Raw genomic sequence first — 20,305 nt, 5'->3', positions numbered from 1 at the left:
AAGGCAATGCTCCATATGTTTTTATAATCAACATGTAATTTTTTTAAAAACTAAAAATTTAAAAGATAAAAAGAAGTATATGGTTATGGAAGAAAAACCAGTAGCACATTTCCCACCTTAGTGAAAGCAGTCTGTGTGGGATTCCCTGTACACAAATTGGATTTGGGCCTTCTTCCATGACAAAGGGCCTGAAGGCTAGCACAAGGAAGTTTTGTCCAGAAAAGACTTCTGCTCAGAGTAGCCATTCACATACACACAGTTTAGAAAGAACTCTCCCATTTCCCTCTCTCAAATGGCCAGCCTTCCCCGAAGTACTACCAGGCCACTCTGGAAGAGTGTACCATTGAGGCTACAAATTAATTCATCTCACCTGCAGGAAGTCTCCTTTTATCAAACTGTTCAATGTTATATCTCATCCTCAGGACAGACCTATTCCCCCATGCCAAGCTTGTTCTCACTGTGAAGATGACTACTTAATCCCAAGGTGACATTAGCTGAGTTCAGTTAATTTCAATATCTAAGTGAAACATAAATATGCTAGCACAATCACATTTGTGTTATTCTTTATACTTTTAAAGTACTTCTACATAACTATCACATTTGATCAGTGCAATATAAGCAACACACTACATGAGCCTTCTTATAAAGAAGCACAGATTTCTGAGTATGAAGCAGGGGAGAGGTGTCAGGTTAGAGAAGCATGGAGTAACAAATAGTCATGAATCACAATGGAGGCCACAAGGAGCTCAGCAAGAAAAAACTGACAGGCAAAGACTGCCTGCCAGCTGAATTGGTTCCCTGTGATTCTCCAGGGTCTTCTCCACTTGAAGATATATTTTTCTCTAAGCATGTCAGAGTTGAGTGTGTAAAGCTACATTAGGAACAGATTTCTTCAGATAGTAGCAGACTCTGGAATTAGGTAGCCTGGGTTTGAATCCCAGTTTTACTACTTACAAACTGGGTAATCTGGGGCAAATTACTTAATCTACATCTCACATTCCTCACCTACAAATGGGGATAAAACAACCCCTATTTCAAAGGGCGTTTAGAGGGCAATCCTCTCCCAGTACTCCTATGTCCCTTACCTGATTTATTATTCTTCATAACACAAGTGAACAGTATCTTTCTTTATGTCTTGCCATCTCCCTAACCCACTTACAGAGAAAGCAAGCTCCATAAGAGTAAGGATTCCTGTCTGTTTTGTTCAATGCACTGTCCCCAATGCCTAGAACAATACTTAGTTTATAGTAGATACTCAAATATTGATATATAATAAATAAGTGTTTGCTACCTGGAAATTATGGGCTATGACATTACGAATAAATATAAAAATATTGCTGGAGGGCTTTGTGTGAATTGCTGTGCCCAATATAAAATGAACATGAGAGTATGTTACTCACAGTAGTTACTAGTAAACCTCAGAGCCAGAATCAGCTCCTTCCAGCACTGTAGGTTACAGCTGATGTATAGCAGCAGAGAAACTTGGAAAACAAGCCAAACCATGGAATTTGGGGGCTTGTCACCACTTCCAAGGTTGCAGAATGGAGGTCCAACAAATGGACCGGCCCTTTTTCTCCTTGGTTCCACCCCCATCACACATGAATTAGTTAAAATTCAGACAACTTTTAAGAAAAATCAACTTTTGTTCCCAAATCTGAGAAATGGACCATGCCTGAAAGCTAAGTGAGGATAATAAGTAAAGCATCAATGTGTGTTTTGACAATGTGTTCAGAATAGCTAGACAATTACTTTACATGGCTTGTATGGGGATGAAGATCTGATAGAGCCACGGCACTCCAGGGTGACTCTTGAACAAGTCTCTTCTCCCAGTAGGGTCACAGCTTCCATTATTTTTAAAAGATGGTTGAATTAGCTGTTCTCTATAATCCCTTCAATTCTCAGAGAGAGAGAGAGAACATATACCTATCCAAGTGCCATGTATCAGGCAGCAGCTTTTGTTGCTGTTTTCGCAAAACCAATACCCATTTATTATAGAAAGAAAGAAGTCAGAAGCTGCTACAAACATAGAGATCTGATTCTTATCCTATCCACCACTCTCCTCCCCAGAATGTCTAATGATCCTATTCAAAGCTGCAATCTGTAACATCCAACTCTTGGTGGTCCTCATCCCACTTACTCTGCTGTATATTTTCTTTAATCCACTGTGTTTATTGTAACATACTATATAATTTATGTATTGTTTATTTTTATTGTCTGCCTCCCCCAGTTAGACTGCACACACCCGAAAAAATAGCAATCTTTGTTTTATATCCGGATGTATTCCCTAAGTGCCAAGAAACATAGCTGCCAATCAACAAACATTATTTGCCGACTGAATCAGTTGAATCAATTATAAATATAGTCAGGAGACCCGAATCCATTCCCATTTCCCTCTGGGAAACAATCATAAATATATGCATGGTATGCAGGAGAGAGAGGAGAGCAGTTTCTGACATTTTTTGACCTGCTGATCAAGCAACAAAATCCCCCAAATTTCTCTTCCCTCTCCCCATGTATATCAGGAAAGATCCCATCCAAAAGTACAAAATCGGTCTCATAAAGATTCAGAAATTAGGAGGAAAACCATTTTAAAGTTTATTAGATAAAAAGTATCTGGCAGAGGTGGACAGAAATCTCATCTCTAGACTCTAAACCTGGAGACAGTTCACAGCAAAATCTGGCTTCTCCACCGTAAATGAACAATGGATAAAGGCATATTCTACTTAGCAGGGGAAAGAAATTCTAACCCCCAAACATCTTTACAACTATGTAACACAATTGTTTGCAATATTACTGACCTAAAGTGATTTTGCCTTTTCTCTCTACCATCAGTCTTATTTTCAAATGCTCATTTCTAAAACCTGTGGTATACTGAATTTTAGGGAGCTAAGTAGTCTAGAAGTCTCTTTCAGTGGCTTGCTTCTAAAAGAAGTTAAAAGTTAAACCCATGCCTCTGGATTACTATCATAATAAGAGAGAATCTGGAACACTAAAAGCATACCACTCTCTCTGTAAACAGACTGAAATCTGACTGAGCAAAGCTCACAAAGACAGAGATCAACACACAGAACAAAGAAGGCCATTTGGAAAATCCCAACGATCAACCAACTTCTTGATCCAGCTCCAACAGGATGAGGGAGGAGGATCTTGATTAAAACAGCAGAGAAAAACAGCACTTGGATTGGTCTGCCTGGGGAAACTACCAAGGGAGTGATACATTCCTGCATAGGAGACACAGGAAATGGGAGGGAAACCACTGGAAACTGATGATGGAAAAGACTAAATTTAAGCCCATCCAATATCAGCAGCCAGAGGTTCCAAACACCAAGTCCACATTAGTGTCTACTTCAAGGGTCGGGCCATCAAGGGTGCTGATAAGTACTGGAAAGCCCCCAAAGACCAGTTTCTTTAGAGATAAAAAGAACAAAAGCAAAATACCAAAAGTCTGGATCTGATTTAAAAAATTTAAAAAGACCCAAAGCATGCTTCTTTTGCATGAATCAGACAGGTTCCATTCTCAATCCTCAACATTTAAATTGGGCTTTGGAAACAGAGGAGAAAAAAAAAAAGTAAGCTTGAGAAGAAGCCATAGAACAATCAACTACAAACAAACCAAAATGGAATGTCTAAGATACTTCCAATTGGAAACAGACACAAATTTGCTGAGGCAGGTATTAGCTTTGGAAGCACCTGTTCGCATATGAAGATCACCCATACAGGCTGTGCAGGAAAGAGGAAGCGCAGAGGCAGGAATGGGGGTGAGGAAAAGTGTTATCAGGAACCCAGCCCACCTCCTGGGAATTATCTGCAAGTTTTCCGGAGCGGTCTAATAAGCTGGCACACAAACCAACAAGGCTCTCTGCATCTCAGCATTGTGCCCCCCAAGTCACACTCTCCTGCCCCTACATCCAGAGTTACGCAAGTGAGTCTGGTGATATATAAGGGCAGCATGCATTTTCACCATTGTAGACATCAACACAGACCTCACCTTGTCACTGTCATCATGACAAATGTGGTCGTGATGGATGGACTGGCACTGAAAAGAAGCACCAACACTACCTACAAGAGAAAGGGAGGAAAAGTTAAGATGCAATAATTCCTTACATTTAAACTGCTTTACCAATTAAAAGTACCTTTACATCTATCATCCCATCTAATCCTCAACAATACTCGGAAATAGGCAGGATAGGGATTGCTATTCATGCAGTTTAACTGAGGAAAACAAAACACACAAAGGCTGACTTGCACAAAGGAGCAGTCAGTGTGAAGTGGCAGGTCTGAAACCCGAATCCCTAATTCAAACCCCTAATTCACCACTTTCTACTATAGTGAATGGTTAGTTTTCAGAGTAAGGCCACCTAAATACGCACAACAGCCTTCAATAAGGCAAACTTCTATTTAGAAAAAAGTATACTGGTTTTCAAACTACACATACCTTTTTTGAGAAAAAAATTGACCCTATAAATTTTCAGCATACAAATAACACAATCTAATACACAACCGTAAGATTATGAATAGGTTTTTATTGCTTCAAAAAATACACATGTTTAATATATCCAACCATTTGTTAATTGGAAGAACTATCTCCTAATTGCTCTATGATAACAGTGACATTTCTAACCAACAGGAAAACAACCATTCAATAAATGATTGGAACAACTGATTAGCCATTTGAAAAACGTTTTAGCTGCTACCTCACTACAGAGAAAATGATGGCTCAAAGAGCTATGTAAATGTAAAAAATAAAATTGATTTTAAAAGAAAATGTAGATTAAAAAAATAATCTTAGAGTAAGAAAAACCTTCTGAAAGATGATACTAAAACAAGAAGCCATAAGTGAAAAATCAGCACGCATGACTGTGGACCAAAAAAGAGCAAAACCCTTCTGCATATGTATGAGAATTTAACCTTGGGTTAATTCCTGTTAACCTGATTAAGATAGCATGCCACCTATGTTACCTGGCAACACTGCTTACGATAGAAATTGCCAAATTAGTAAACTGCATCTGGACTGGAAATACAATTGACAGTTAGTAGGAAGCCATGTTCTTGAACTTCTCTGAGTGTGGTGACATGTAATTAATTAGGCATGTCCCTGGCAAAAGATCCTGGAAACTATGCCCATGGAGTTCTCTACACCACCAAATGTGGATCTCATCTCTTTGAACTTAAGCTATGAGATGAGCACTTCAGGAAGAATGAACTGCTGCAAGAACTCCCTCTGTCTTATTGATAAGTTATAGTTTCTGTCCTTCTGAATAAAGTGTTGCCAAGTGAGACCTATGGTGGCTTTACCAGCCTGAATGTGCAAATGTTTAGCTCAACCTAAGAAAACATCCCACAGCCACTCCTGTGAACGTTACATTGGCAAATATATTTTATAAAATTTACAATGCCATCAGTTCAGATGTCCAATTATTCTAAATGATTGAGAAAGAATGCTGCCAACTAAACTTTGACATATTTTCTTAATACTAAAAATTTTTTATTTTACTCTTATTGAAATAACTTTTAAAGGTAGATTTTTATCATATATTACTCTTATGCATTCATAAAAAAGAAAACGAGAAAATAACTGGCAATAACAGAAAATAATTGGAATTCCCTGGCAGTCCAGTGGTTCGGACTCGGTACTTTCACTGCCTGGAGCTCAGGTTCAATCCCTGGTCAGTGAACTAAGATCCCACAATCTGAGAGGTGTGGCTCAAAAAAAAAAAAAGTCCTTACTAGATAACTTTACCAGATAATTTCTTCAAATGTACAGATTCAATAATCCCAGTGACAGTGACTATTCCTAACTTCCCAATATAAGCCACTGTCACCCAACTCATTTCATATGACATTGATTATAAAATAAAAAAAGGATCAAAATAAAAATTAACTTCACTCAAATACAAGAATAAAAATAAAGTTGCAGCATACAGTATATACATATATATAGCATACTGACAGCATATGTAAAACAACATGTCACCAGAATCTACTTATGTTTAAGAAAAGCCTGATTCCTCAGGCTTCCTGACTTCAGGCTATACTACAAGGCTACAGTAATCAAGACAGTATGGTCCTGGCACAAAAACAGAAATATAGATCAATGGAACAGGATAGAAAGCCCAGAGATAAACTACGGTCAACTAATCTATGACAAAGGAGGCAAGGATATACAGTGGAGAAAAGGCAGCCTCTTCAATAAGTGGTGCTGGGAAAACTGGACAGCTACATGGAAAAGAATGAAAATAGAACACTCCCTAACACCATACACAAAAATAAACTCAAAATGGATTAAAGACCTAAATGTAAGGCCAGACACTATACAATTCGTAGAGGAAAACATAGAAAGAACACTCTTTGACATAAATCACAGCAAGATCTTTTTTGATCCACCCCCTAGAGTAATGGAAATAAAAACAAAAATAAATAAGTGGGACCTAATGAAACTTAAAATCTTCTGCACAGCAAAGGAAACTATAAGCAAAACGAAAAGACAACCCTCAGGATGGGAGAAAATATTTGCAAAGGAATCAACAGACAAAGGATTAATCTCCAAAACATATAAACAGTTCAGCTCAATATCAAAAAAACAAACAACCCAATCAAAAAATGGGCAGAAGACCTAATAGGCATTTCTCCAAAGAAGACATACGGATGGCCAAGAGGCACATGAAAAGCTGCTCAACATCATTAATTATTAGAGAAATGCAAATCAAAACTACAATGAGGTACCACCTACACCGGTGAGAATGGGCATCATCAGAAAATCTACAAACAGTAAATGCTGGAGAGGGTGTGAATAAAAGGGAATGCTCTTGCACTGTTCGTGGGAATGTAAATTGATACAGCCACTAGGAAGAACAGTTTGGAGGTTCCTTGCAAAACTAAAAATAGAACTATCATATGACCCAGCAATCCCACTGGTGGGCATATACCCAGAGAACACCAGAATTCAAAAAGACACATGCACTCCAGTGTTCACTGCAGCACTATTTACAATAGCCCGGACATGGAAGCAACCTAAATGTCCATCAACAGGTGAATGGATAAAAAAGATGTGGTACACACATACAGTGAAATATTACTCAGCTGTAAAAAGCAATGAAACTGGGACATTTGTAGAGACATGGATGGATCTCGAGATGGCCATACAGAGTGAAGGGAGTCAGAAAGAGAAAAACAAATATCATATATTAACACACATATGCGGAATATAGAAAAATGGTACAAATGAACTGGTTTGCAAGGCAGAAATAGAGACGCAGATGTAGAGAACAAACATATGGACACCAAGTGGGGAAAGCGGGGAGGGTTGGGGGGGGGAATGAATTGGGAGATTGGGATACCAAATTGTACACTCTAAATATATGCAGTTTATTGTCTGTTAACTGAATCTCAGTAAAAGTTCTTATAAAAAGAAAAAGAAAAGCCTGATTCCTTAACTAATTCAATAAAAGACAGTTTATCAACAAAGTATTAGTGCAAAAAACAATTTTAAAAAGTTTGATCACATCAAAAGATGGTGAAAAAGCATTTGCTAATATTTATCATCAATTTCTACTTTTCAGGAATAAACTTATTAATAACCTTAACAAGCTTTTGCCACTGGATGACAATTCTGGGAAGGATGAGGCGGGGGGATGGTATAGTTGCCAAAAAGGTACAATTATGGATAAGAATAATATAAACCACAGAGTTCCCACTGGTACTGATAACAGTTAACATCATTTAATACATTCAATAACCATGATTTGGAAGAAAGAATATATATACGACAATGGCCCCAAATACTAATAAACTCTCCTGGGATAGTAGAATGACAAATCTAATCAAAAACTATTCTGCCCAAAATTCAGTAGATGTGTTTCAAGGAGTTAGTGAAAATTATACTTTCAGTCTCCTATTAGTCTAATATCATGTAATACTAAAGTTAGACTAGTGAAAAGAACCCTAAGAAGTGACGTTTATAAGCACACATTTAGATACCTTTTAAAGGGGTAGCAAAACAGACATTTATCTTACTCTTATGCAAAATCCTTGTATTTAACATATCATGTTATGTGTGCTTCTATTGGACACAATCTAAAAAATGAAACTGTGCTAGAAATAGTTCACATAATACCATCAAATAACTATGAGAGAGACCACCATTTGGGACCACTGTCAAAAACTTGGACTCCATGAATTCGGAAAGATGAAGGTTGAGATACACTATTTAGCAACTTAAAAATCTCTTACAAAAGAGAGTATTAAAAATAAATGAACATAATTAGCATAACTAAATGTGGGAATGGCTCAGAAGGGAACTCTGAATTTTACCTCCTACTGCATCAACTCAAAGAAGATCTTGTGAACAGCTGATGGTGACTTTCAATGACAAATGCCCACTGGCCATTATCACAGAAAAGCTAAACAGAAAAGTAGCTCTACTTCCTTCTAGTCAATGCAGAAACAAGTGACAGTATTTGGATACAACAAGAAAGCAAACTCCCTGAAAATATCAACTCTGGTCATGTGGAATATTCAGATATGGCCAGACTATGAGATAGATATGATGCATCCAACACAAGCAGAAGGAAGAAAAAGGACGGTGAATAGACTTCACAATCTACTTGAGTACAGTGGTTGAGCTGAGCCGAGTCCAACAGACCAGCAGTCAGGCTCCATCACTTACTAGTTGCACGATGCCTTTGTTCATCTCTCTGAGGGTTAGTTTACTCATCTTCAAAATAAGAATAATGACAGCTACCTCATAGATATTAAATGAAAGAATGTATGTAGTATAATTTGTACAGTGCCAGGGATGTAGTATGTGTTAATAAATGGTACCCAATATTTTAAAAATTAAATAAATAAATAAATAAATAAATAAATAAATAAATAAATAAACAAGGAAGGGAACTTCCCTGGTGGCACAGTGGTTAAGAATCCACCTGCCAATACAGAGGACACAGTTCGAGCCCTGGTCCAGGAAGATTCTACATGCTGCAGAGCAACTACACTCGTCTACCACAACTACTGAGCCTGCGCTCTAGAACCCACAAGCCACAACTACTGAGCCTGTGTGCCACAACTACTGAAGCCCACGTGCCTAGAACCCATGCTCCATAACAAGAGAAGCCACTGCAATGAGAAGCCCGCATACTGCAACAAAGAGTAGCACCCACTTTCCGCAATTAGAGAAAGCCCACTCACCGCAATGAAGACCCAACACAGCCAATAAATAAATAAATAATTAAAAAAAATTTTTTTTTAAATAAATAAATAAGTGAACAGGGACTTCCCTGGTGGCGCAGTGGTTAAGAATCCTCCTGCCAATGCAGGGGACACGGATTCAAGCCCTGGTCCAGGAAGATCCCACATGCCATGGAGCAACTAAACCCGTGCACCACAACTACCAAGTTTGGGTGCCACAACTACTGAAGCCTGCACGCCTAGACCCCGTGCTTCGCAACAAGAGAAGCCACTTCAATGAGAAGCCTGTACACCACAATGAAGAGTAGCCCCTACTCACCACAACTATAGAAAGCCTATGTGCAGCAATGAAGACACAACAAAGCCAATAAATAAATAAATAAATGAACCGACAGCCACATAAAAAAAAAGAACCTAGACACTGACCATACACCTTTCACAAAAATTAACTCAAAATGGATCCTAGACCTAAATGTAAAACACAAAACTATAAAACTTCTAGAAGATAACAGGAAAAAAATCTAAGTGACCTTAGTCTGACACCAAAGCATAATCTATCAAGGGAAAAAAATGGTAAAACGGACTTCTTTAAAATTAAAAACTTCTGCTCTGTGAATGGCACTGTTAAGTAAATGAAAAGACAAGGCTACAGGCTGCTAGAAAATATTTGCAAAATGCATATCTCATAAAGGACTGATAACCAAAAGTATTCAAAGAACTCTTAAAACTCAACAGTAATGGGAATTCCCTGGTAGTCCAGTGGTTAGGACTCAGTGCTTTCACTACCTCGGCCGGGGTTCAATCCCTGGTCCGGGAATGAAGATCCCACGAGCTGCACGGCCAAAAAAACCCCCAAAACAAAAACTCAATAGTAAGAAAACAGAACCCAGTTTTTAAATGGGCAAGGTTTCTCTTTGATCTTTTCCCCTGAGTATAAGAATTCACTCCTTTTCCACAAAGGGAAGGGCTCTTTGCTAGAAAACAATGCAGAAGCATCCTAGAGGCAAATGAAAGTACAAAAGCACCAGTTTCCCTCTCCAGCTGTCCCTGTCCCATAAGAAAATGTAGACAGATCACTCAAAATGAACTCCTGAAGAATAAAATACAGACCTTAAGGCAACTTTGGATATGCTACTCAGAGAAAGAAGTACAGAGGCAAAAGAAACCTTCTATACTAAAATAAAGAGACCAATTTTTGAAAAGTGAAAGAATCTAGCCAAACATATATTAAATGACAGTGTTCACAAGTTTTCTGATTTTTTTCAAATACATTTTATAAAGTTATTATTCTTGCTCAAGAACTTACCCTGGCACTCTACTACTCAAGGCATAAAGTCCATGTCTGAATCCTCCACTCCCCATGAGGAATGTGGCAGGATGCTTCCATGCTGGAAGGCAGGCTTGTTCCTCCACCTGGTGAGCACTCGAGTGCTCTCTTCACACCAACATGACAGTTTTCTCTAGGTTCTTAACCAAGACTTACATAGGAATAAAATTTTATTTTCATTAACTTGAAACGAAATGTAAAAAATCTACTCTATTATGAATATAACAAACCGCATTAGGACTGACAGTACCTGTGACTTTGTTGCTAATAAAAACCAGATATATTTTTATATAATACAGTTGCTGGAGGTATATTGAAATATCATTTATGCTTATCATTACTTTGAATTTACAATAGCTATTAAGCCCACTTCTAGAATGTGTTATTTAATACATTAATTATAACAAATATATTTTTATCACAAATTAATTTTTAATATTTTGATAACTACATTCCAGTATGATTGGTTTCCTTTGTAATCGCATGTATTTTATTTTATGCAATTAAAAATATTCTCCTGGAAAGGGATCTATAAACTTCATTTGATTACCGAAGGAGCCATGACACACACCCAAAATAGTTACAAACCCCCAAATGGTTAGCAGAAGGTGCTGGGACTGAACCAGATCAGAAGCATTAAAAGGGAAAAGAGATGTGCAAAATCTTGGGAAGAGTCAGACAAGTATGTGACATCAAGGGAAGAGAACAGAAGTGAGGGCTCAAGTCAGGGTATGAAGCCCATAGTTTAGAACTAGGAAACACAAAGACGTTGAGGTTGAAACAGTGGTGGGAAGTGGAGAAGTTTCAGAGCAACTGCCAAGAATATTAGCTAGTGTTTTTAGTACACAGGGGCAAGGTAGTGAGATAAAGCAGAGACACTATTTGTCGTGCTCCAGGAGACCACTATACTGCAAAATCTAATGGTCAATTCTGAATCCTCACCTTTCTTGATCTACTGGCAGCATTTGACACAGCTGACCCTACTCTCCTTCGTGAAACTCTTTTCTTCACTTGGCCTCAAAAGCTTCCTACATCACTGACTGCCACTTCAGTCCTATTTGCTGGATTCTCCTCTCCTCAATTTATAAAGGTTGGAATGTCCCCCAAGGATCAATCCTAAGACTTCTCTTTTCTATCCATATTCACTCCTTTAGTGATCCCAACTATTCCCATGGCTGATGACACCAAAATTTTTATTTCCAAGCTCTGACTCTCCCACCACAAAAAAACCCAGATTTCTATATCCTGCTATCTTAGATATCTAAACAGCATCTCAAACATAACATGTCCAAAATTGAGCTCTTGATCTTCTCCTCTAAACCTACCTCCAGTTTCAGTAAATGGCAGGACTATTCACCAGCTGCTCTGGCCAAAACCCTTGGCATCTTCCTCAACTCCTCTCTTTAATTCACATCCCACATTTGATGAGTTGGCAAATCCTGTTGGTCCCACTTCAACAATGTGCCTGAAATATAACTACTTGGCATCATCCACTGCTGCTACCCAAGTTAAAGCAATAGTTTCCTGACTGGTCTTAGGTCCATTCTTTCCCCATGAACTTGCCCTACCTCCTCCCTAATCTATTCTCCACGTAGTAGCATGAATGACCCTCTTCATGGTTCAGATGGATCGTGTCAGTCCTCCTCTGAAAACCTTGGTTCCTTCTCTCACTCAAAATAAAATCTCCTTGGTCTACAAGCTCTCACATGACCTGGGTATCCTAGACATTTCTGATCATATCTCCTACCACTTCTTTCTTAAAAGGGAACCACTTCACATGGCTCCAACTCAGCAGCTCTACAACAGCAACTGCACAAGAGACCCCAAATGAAGTCTGCCCAGACAAGCTGAGCCAATTCACAAAACTAGGAGAGATAATAATAAATTGCTGTCTCAAGCCACCAAAAAAAACCAAACATACAAACAAGAAAAAACAAAACAAAAAACCACACAAAAAACCAAAAACACAATAAACACACTAAAACACAATATAATATACTACCAGCAAATCATCACGCTAGTATGTTATATCCTTAAAACATTGTCAAACAACACCATCAACAGTTCTTTATATGCAATAATATGGCATCTTAGTTCCAGGCCTATCAAGACTCACATCCCCTTTGTTGACATGCATCATGGTTTTCCAAATGTCATGTTCTCTCAAGGATAGTTGAAATGTATCAATAACTGAAACTCTTCTGCACATTGCTTTGAAGAAAAACAAATGTTGTATTGAGTTTGTGAAACATTAACATATAATCTTCTTATAATAAGCATCACCAGAAAAACACTGTTGAGATATATGCATATTCCTTGAAATCTGGGTATGAAAAACAAGAGGCATTAAACCACAAAACTGAACTGCAGAGACTTGGGCAAAATGTGCACATCTCTTTAAAAGTGGTTAGGCTCTTTAAGTTACCATGAAAATGTGCCATTTTGAGCACTGTTAGAATTATTCGTTAGTGTTCGCATCTAATATGGGGGTCTGCACTGTAATAGCAGTGTGTTAATCTAGAAGTATGAAGTGGGCCTCTCTTGAGCATTTCCCAGACTCAAAAGCTAGAGCAGCCTGTCACCTCAGAAACAAAGACATGTGGGGTTTTTGTTTTTTGCTTTTTTTGGCTGTGCCGCGCAGCTTGCAGGAACTTGGTCCCCCTGACCGGGGACTGAACCCAGGCCCTTGTCAATGAGAGCGTGGAGTCCTAACCAGTGGACCGCCAGGGAATTCCCAAAGATTTGAGGGTTAAAAAGTGAAGGTTTTGAGCTACGAAAGTGTACAATGGGGAAAGCAATAGCACCAATCTAAGCACGACATGTTTTCTACAGGACCAAAAGCAGCAATTCCCACTGGCCAAAGTTTTACCAGTTTAAGCATTAAAAAAAAACAAGGGGACTTCCCTGGTGGCGCAGTGGTTAAGAGTCCGCCTGCCAGCACAGGGAACACAGGTTCGATCCCTGGTCCAGGAGGATCCCACATGCCATGGAGTGGCTGGGCCCGCATGCCACAACTACTGAAGCCCATGAGCCTGGAGCGCGTGTGCCACAGCAAGAGAGGCCACCACGATGAAAAGCCCACGCACCTTAATGAAGAGTGGCCCCGCTCGCCACAACTAGAAAAAGCCCACATGCAGCAACAAAGACCCGACACAGCACCCCCTAAATAAATAATAAATAGTAAATTTAAAATTAAACTCTCCTTAAGGAAAAAAAAAAAAAAAAAGATGAAGAAGAAGAAAAGACTGTAGCTAACCAAAACACATCATATCAATGAAAATCTGGGAGTCCCTTAAGAGTAATTTTAAAAAAATCATGCATTTATCTTACCTTTTAGAGTAACTGAATAGCCCTAGTTCTACCTAGTTCTACATTACAGAAGAATGCCAGCTAATACATATAGAAGGAATTTCAGCATTAGAAAACATCATTTTGCAAACCCCATAAAACTGCTGACTCAGGCAAGGGTCACTAATCAAAATCATTAGGTGAATGGCTGGTGGCAGTTTGTAAAGTGCCAAAGTAACACTACACAGGTCATCTGTAGTTGCAGGGAGAATCTAACTACACTGTAAAGAGACCAAATCTCATCATCTTAATCCAATAGCCAATCTTAGCATCATTAACAGTGGGCCAACAAGATGTGACTTCTGATGTGATACACTGTGATATTCAGACATAACCTCTGTTTGGCATTCAAGCAAAAAGTACTTTCCTTGGCTCCATCAAACTATTGGATATGATTGCCAGTCTACAGGAAATGCAGGGGATAGACATTACAACAAGCAATCAGCTCATCTGAAAGTTGGTTCTGCAGAAGTTCTCAATAAGTCAGTGTTACTATTAATTCTAAAAGGAAAAATATAGGAACTGTGCTAGATTAAAAGAAATTAAAGGAAACTGATACAATGTGCAAACCAGATTGCATATTAGTTTAAATAAACCAGTTAAAAAGGATATTTGGGTTCAATGGTGTGGCCCATGCACCGCAACTACTGAAGCCCATGTGCCCAGAGCCCGTGCTTCGCAACAAGAAAAGCCACCACAATAAGAAGCCTGCGCACTGCAATGAAGAGTAGCCCCCTGCTCTCCACAACTACAGAAAGCCCGTGCACAGCAACGAAGACATAATGCAGCCAATAAATAAAAAATAAAATAATTTTTTTAAAAAAAGGATATTTGGGAGAGAATTGGAAAAGTCTGAATATGGTAGAATTAGATGAGATGAAAACTTACTGAAATAGAATGCTAACTTTAAAAAAAGCAGAGTAAAGAAGAACATGAATATGATGCTTTCATGATGGTTACGTAAATACATATATGTGTACACTTACATGTGAAAGAAACGTTCAGAAGAATATGACTATGATACTAACAGTGAGTGGTAATCCCTGGGTGACAGGAGGAAATTTTTTTCTTATTTTTGCTTAGCTATATTTTCTGATTTTCCATAATGTGCATTAAAAAGGGGGAGTAGCTCCCAGGCTAGCTATAGCTAGCTCCCAGTATCCCTAGGCATACTAGACCAAATAGGACAACCAAACTCAAGAAAAAAAAACTCAAAAAAAAAAGAGGGAATTCCCTGGCAGTCCAGTGGTTAGGACTCCACACGTCCACTGCAGGTGGCACAGGTTCGATCCCTGGTCGGGCAACTAAGATCCCACAAGTCACACCAAGCGGCCAGAAAAAAAAAAAGAAAGAAAGAAAAAAAGAGAACTCCAACAGCAACCCCATGACCATGAGCAGGATTCTTGAGGTAAAATATCCATTACCTTCTCTCTCCTTTGAGACCCTGTCTACAAAATGATCTTGGTGGCAACTGTTAAGATGCAACTGTTAGCCTAAGTGTAGGCAGGGATATTTTTAACTCCATTCATCTTGTAATTAAGCTCCAGTCCAAATCCATAATGGCTTCTGACAAAAGTACCTTGGAGAAGGCAGTTGAGACCAACCTGTGAGTGCTTGTTTGGCTCGTTCATGAAACCCCTCAACGGTAATGTCTCTCTCTTCTCCATCCCATCCTTCCCCAAACACATACAGAGAACTGGGAGTAAAAACACTGACAGAATCACTGACCTGGTCTGGCTCGAGGTCAGCATTAGGCAGGTAAGGACTGAACCCCACACCTCAGTGATCTAACCAGGGCTTTTTATATGCCAGTTAAGTACACAAGATACTGATCAAGGCTTGGAACAACTATTGTCCATGTATCCCAGGGAGGTCAAGTGATTAACTTGGGTCACAAGCAGGCCAAAATGGAAGTCATGTCTCAGACAGAACAACCTTGATAATCCAAAGACAGGCTAGCAAGGGAGAATTCAATCATGTATTGCGGGAGATGGATTTATAAGTTCTGGCAAGGAGACAGTAAAATTCAGATGAAAGACACTAGGTCTAATACCACTACTGGGCATATACCTGGAGAAAACCATAATTCAAAAAGATACATGTACCACAATGTTCATCGCAGCATTATTTACAATAGCCAGGACATGAAAGCAACCTAAATGTCCATCGATGGATGAATGGATAAAGAAGATGTGGCACATATATACCATGAACTATTACTCAGCCACAAAAAGGCATGAAATTGAGTTATTTGTAGTGAGGTGGATGGACCTAGAGTCTGTCATACAGAGTGAAGTAAGTCAGAAAGAGAAGAAGAAATACCGCATGCTAACACATATATATGGAATCTAAAAAAATGGTATTGATGAACTCAGTGGTAGAGGAAGAATAAAGACACAGAGGTAGAGAACAGACTTGAGGACATGGGGAGGTGGGGAAGGAGAAGCTGGGGCAAAGTGAAAGAGCAGTATTGACATTTATGTACTACCAAATGGAAAATAGCTAGTGGGAAGCAACTGCCTAACACAGGGAGATCAACTCGATGACTGCTGATGACCTAGAGGAATGGGAGAGGGAGGGTGGGAGGGATTCTCAGGAGCAGGGCTCAAGAGGGAGGGGATGTGGGGATATATGTATAAACACAGATGATTCACTTTGTTGTTCAGCGGAAACTGGCACAATGGTGTAAAGCTAGTATACTCCAATAAAGGTTGAGAAAAAAAAAGACGCTAGGTCTTAACACTGCTTCTAGATTCTTTAGGACACTATGTATAGGCCCTTGTACACAGTGTGCATTCCATAAATTTAATTAATTATTCTGAAATCTGGTCGCATTTTCTGAGGTATGTATTAACAACCCTTCCAAATCAGTCTTTTGAAAACTTAACTAGCCTACCAGCCACCACAATCCAAATAACTGGCATAGATACTAAAAAGCATTTGAACTCAATCACTAATATAAAAAAAACTGAACAGCTATGTTTTTGTTCATTCTACACTAAGAGAGACACGTAGATTTTTTAAAAATCCAGCCGCAGGAACTTTGCCTGTACTTTGTAAGTAACTGTCACTGTAATTACGGTCTAAAAGAGACTCTCACCACTTAAGTCTAATTTTTTGGTTCTGCTCCCATATACTGTTTTTTCAGGGCTCTTTTCCTTTCACTCTAGCAGAAAGAATTTTTTTTAAGGGCCTGATTTTATAGCAGAACACAAAAACATATTGAACCTCATCCAATACTTGGCCTGGAGGTTGCTACACTCTGGAACATGATCTCTCTGAGTTTTAATCACATCACTTGCAGCAGCCTTCACAACTGCTAGCAAGGTACCATTCTATGGCACAGCTGCAAAGAAAAGTGCCAGGAAGGTTCTGAGTTTTAACAACCAACAATTTCCATATATCTGCTCCAAAGATCTGAGTATCATCCAATTGTTAAAACCCGACTTTACTCATCTATCCTCAATGTTTCAAGCTTTCTCCAAATGAATTTACAAGACAGCCTGCACTATTTTTAGAAATCTTACTTAAAACTTACTAGACAAACTCCATTAGCTAATACACTTTAAGACATTATTAATGTAAGGTAAATGTTGGTAAGTAACATGTGAGGAAAAAGCCAATCTTACTCCGAAAGTGACGATCAGTTACTTATTTTTACAGTAATTAATGATACTTCTAGCTACCTAGAGAAGAAAATCCAACTTCAGAGTCTCAGGATGTTTTGTTTTAAACAATTCTGTTGAGATACAATTCACATACCATTCAATTCATCCATTTAAAGTGTAAAGTTAAAAGTTTGCTTTTAGTATATTCACAAAGTTGTGCAACCATCACAATCAATTTTAGAACATTTTCATTACCGTAAAATGAAACCCAAGGCCATTACCTCATTTTCCCCTTCCAGGAGCCCCTGACAATCACTAATCTAACTTGTGTATATGCCTATTCCGGACATTTCATATAAATGAAATCATAAAATGTGGTCTTTGTAATTGACTTCTTTCACCTAGCTTAATGTTTGTTTGCAAGGTCCATCATGTTATAGCATGTATTGATTCATTTCCTTTTTATGACTAAATATTCCAGTGTAGGTAAAACCATTCATCAACTGATGGACATTTGGGTTGTTTACACTTCAGAACTACTGTGAATAGTGCTGTTATGACATTCATTTTTGTTTTCATTTCTCTTGAGTGGAACTGTTGGGTTATATGTACCTCTACCTAATCTTTTAAGGAACTGTTTTCCAAAGTAGCTGCATCATTTTACGATTCTACCAGCAGTATATAAGGATTCCTCTGGTTGTTTCTTGAATAGAATGAACCTTGGAGTCAGACCTAGATATAGTTCAGTCATCTACTGAATATGTGATCTAAGGCAAGTCACTTAACATAGAACATGCCTTCCTCATCTCTAAAGTGGGAATAGTAATATCTACTTACATCTACTTCACAGAGTCATTCTGAGGGTTATTATTAAGAGTAAATACATGCAAATACTCATGGCACAGTGCCTGGCACACAGTAATTCAAGAAATGGTGTTATAAATAACACTTCTATTCAAACCAAGGCTGCCGATTTTCCTGTGAGACACTGCCTAAACTCCTTAATTTTTTGCTAGAACGCTTTCATTGCACTCATCATACTGTAATTTTTTGGTTATATGTCTGTCTCTCCAATCAAACCATAAGATCCTTAATTTATCTTATCGTATTCTAGCATGTAGCACCTTTCCTGGCTCATGGCAGGCACTATGTAAATGCAGAAACAAAGGAAAACAGAAAGGAAATAAAAGAGTGAAAGAGAGGGGGGTGGGGCGGAGAGGGAGACAGAAAGGAAAGGAAGCCTTCCTGATTTGTCCCATCTCTTCTCTGGTCTACACTTCAATCAGTCTCTCTACCCTCCCACCCCCAGTGAGATTTAATTATGCCTTCCTCCTTTCTCCTACACAAGCTGCTTAGGCCTCATAATATGTTTTGTATATAATAAACACATAGAAATTCGATTTCCCCTTCTGGACTACATTTTCTTTGGAGTCAGAGACTGAGCCTTATTCATCTTTATAACCTCTGTAGAGCCTAATGCCAAGTTTTGTTGATAGAAAGCCCCAGTAAAAAAGTTTACTGAATACACAAAGACTTTATGCAATCGATTAGCTCTGATTTTATGCCTAACAAAGTGAGGCAAGGAGTATGCTTCAACTGGATAGATGCAACAAGACACAAGCTGAGGGAAGTACTCTTACTTCTCACCCTCAAGGCTATAATTCTTTTTTTTTTTTTTTTTTTAAATAGTGTTTTATTTATTTATTTTTTTTTTTTCTTGGCGCATGGGCTTAGTTGCTCCATGGCATGTGGGATCTTCCTGGAGCAGGGATCAAACCCGTGTCCTCTGCATTGGCAGGCGGATTCTTAACCACTGCGCCACCTAGGAAGCCCAAGGCTATAATTCTTGAATAGTCCATTTTTAAAAAGAGCCCTGAGCATTTGCTTAAGTACCTACACTACCAGACACCTACGTACAAGATATAGCAAAAAGCAAGCAAGACCTCTTGCTCTATGGAGTTTACAGCTCAGTAGTAGAGCATCTGCCTTCTATCCTGAAGGTTCTAATCTCATTCATACTCCAGAAATTTCATCTCTGCAATTGCTTCATTCATTCAATAAATATTTATCAAACTCCCACTGTATCAAGTCTATCCTAGGCACTAGGGACATGGGATAAATAAGACAAGGTCTCTGCCCTTCGTTTATATTCTATATTAACCAATTCTATAAAGACACATTTCCCAGTCAACCCTGAGAAATGCCATCATGTAAAAGTAATACATGTACGTAAGTTTAAAAATTAAAAAAGAATGAAGTGGTTTATGATGAAAAAAGAACTCTACTACTCCCTCCCCCAAGTCTCTAGTCTCTCTTCCTAGAGGCAAGTATTGTCAAATCTTGCAGGCATTTCCTCCAGTACCTCAATTTTCCTACATAATATGCATATATGACTACTGCTTGGCTATCAAATTTTATGAGTTATTTATTGAATTTCTATCATGGTACTATCAGACGACTAAACTCTTCCATACCTTCTGTTCCACTTCCTATCTCATCCAGTCCTCCAACATAATTATGTCACATTTTGTGTTTGGATCAAAATGATAGTCATGAAAATTTAAAAAATAGGCTCTCCTAAGGAGAGTAGTTTTCTAGGCAAAAATATAATCTAGTTCTTTGCAATTCTGTTTTCTTATCTAGCATGACTTGTAGATTTTTATTTCCTAAAAAATATCACCTGTATCAGAAACAGACCCACAGACACAGAGAACAGACTGGTTGCCAGGGTGGAAGGAGGGGAGGGAGAGGGATGGACTAGGAGTTTGGGGTTAGTAGATGCAAACTATGACAGTTAGAATGGATAAACAACAAGGTCCTACTGTATAGCACAGGG

The 20,305-nt window shown here is 38.6% G+C and overlaps 1 protein-coding gene across 7 annotated transcripts in view; it reads right to left on the bottom strand.

Annotated features, from left to right (window-relative positions):
* RNF38 (ring finger protein 38) overlaps positions 1-20,305 on the bottom strand; it is a 168,713-nt gene that overhangs the window by 110,043 nt on the left and 38,365 nt on the right. For 6 of the 7 annotated variants that reach the window (XR_009051375.1, XM_057722220.1, XM_057722226.1 and 3 more), the window contains one exon: positions 3,989-4,059. The exons of the other annotated variant lie outside the window; for it this stretch is intronic. The gene's annotated coding sequence lies outside the window, so the exon portion shown is untranslated. Of the gene's footprint in view, positions 1-3,988; positions 4,060-20,305 lie in introns of those variants that run through there. 7 annotated transcript variants of the gene reach the window in all.

The sequence above is a fragment of the Hippopotamus amphibius genome, chromosome 2, assembly GCF_030028045.1.
Source record: "Hippopotamus amphibius kiboko isolate mHipAmp2 chromosome 2, mHipAmp2.hap2, whole genome shotgun sequence".
Classification (NCBI taxonomy): domain Eukaryota; kingdom Metazoa; phylum Chordata; class Mammalia; order Artiodactyla; family Hippopotamidae; genus Hippopotamus; species Hippopotamus amphibius.
This window is presented reverse-complemented; position numbering and strand designations above follow the sequence as displayed.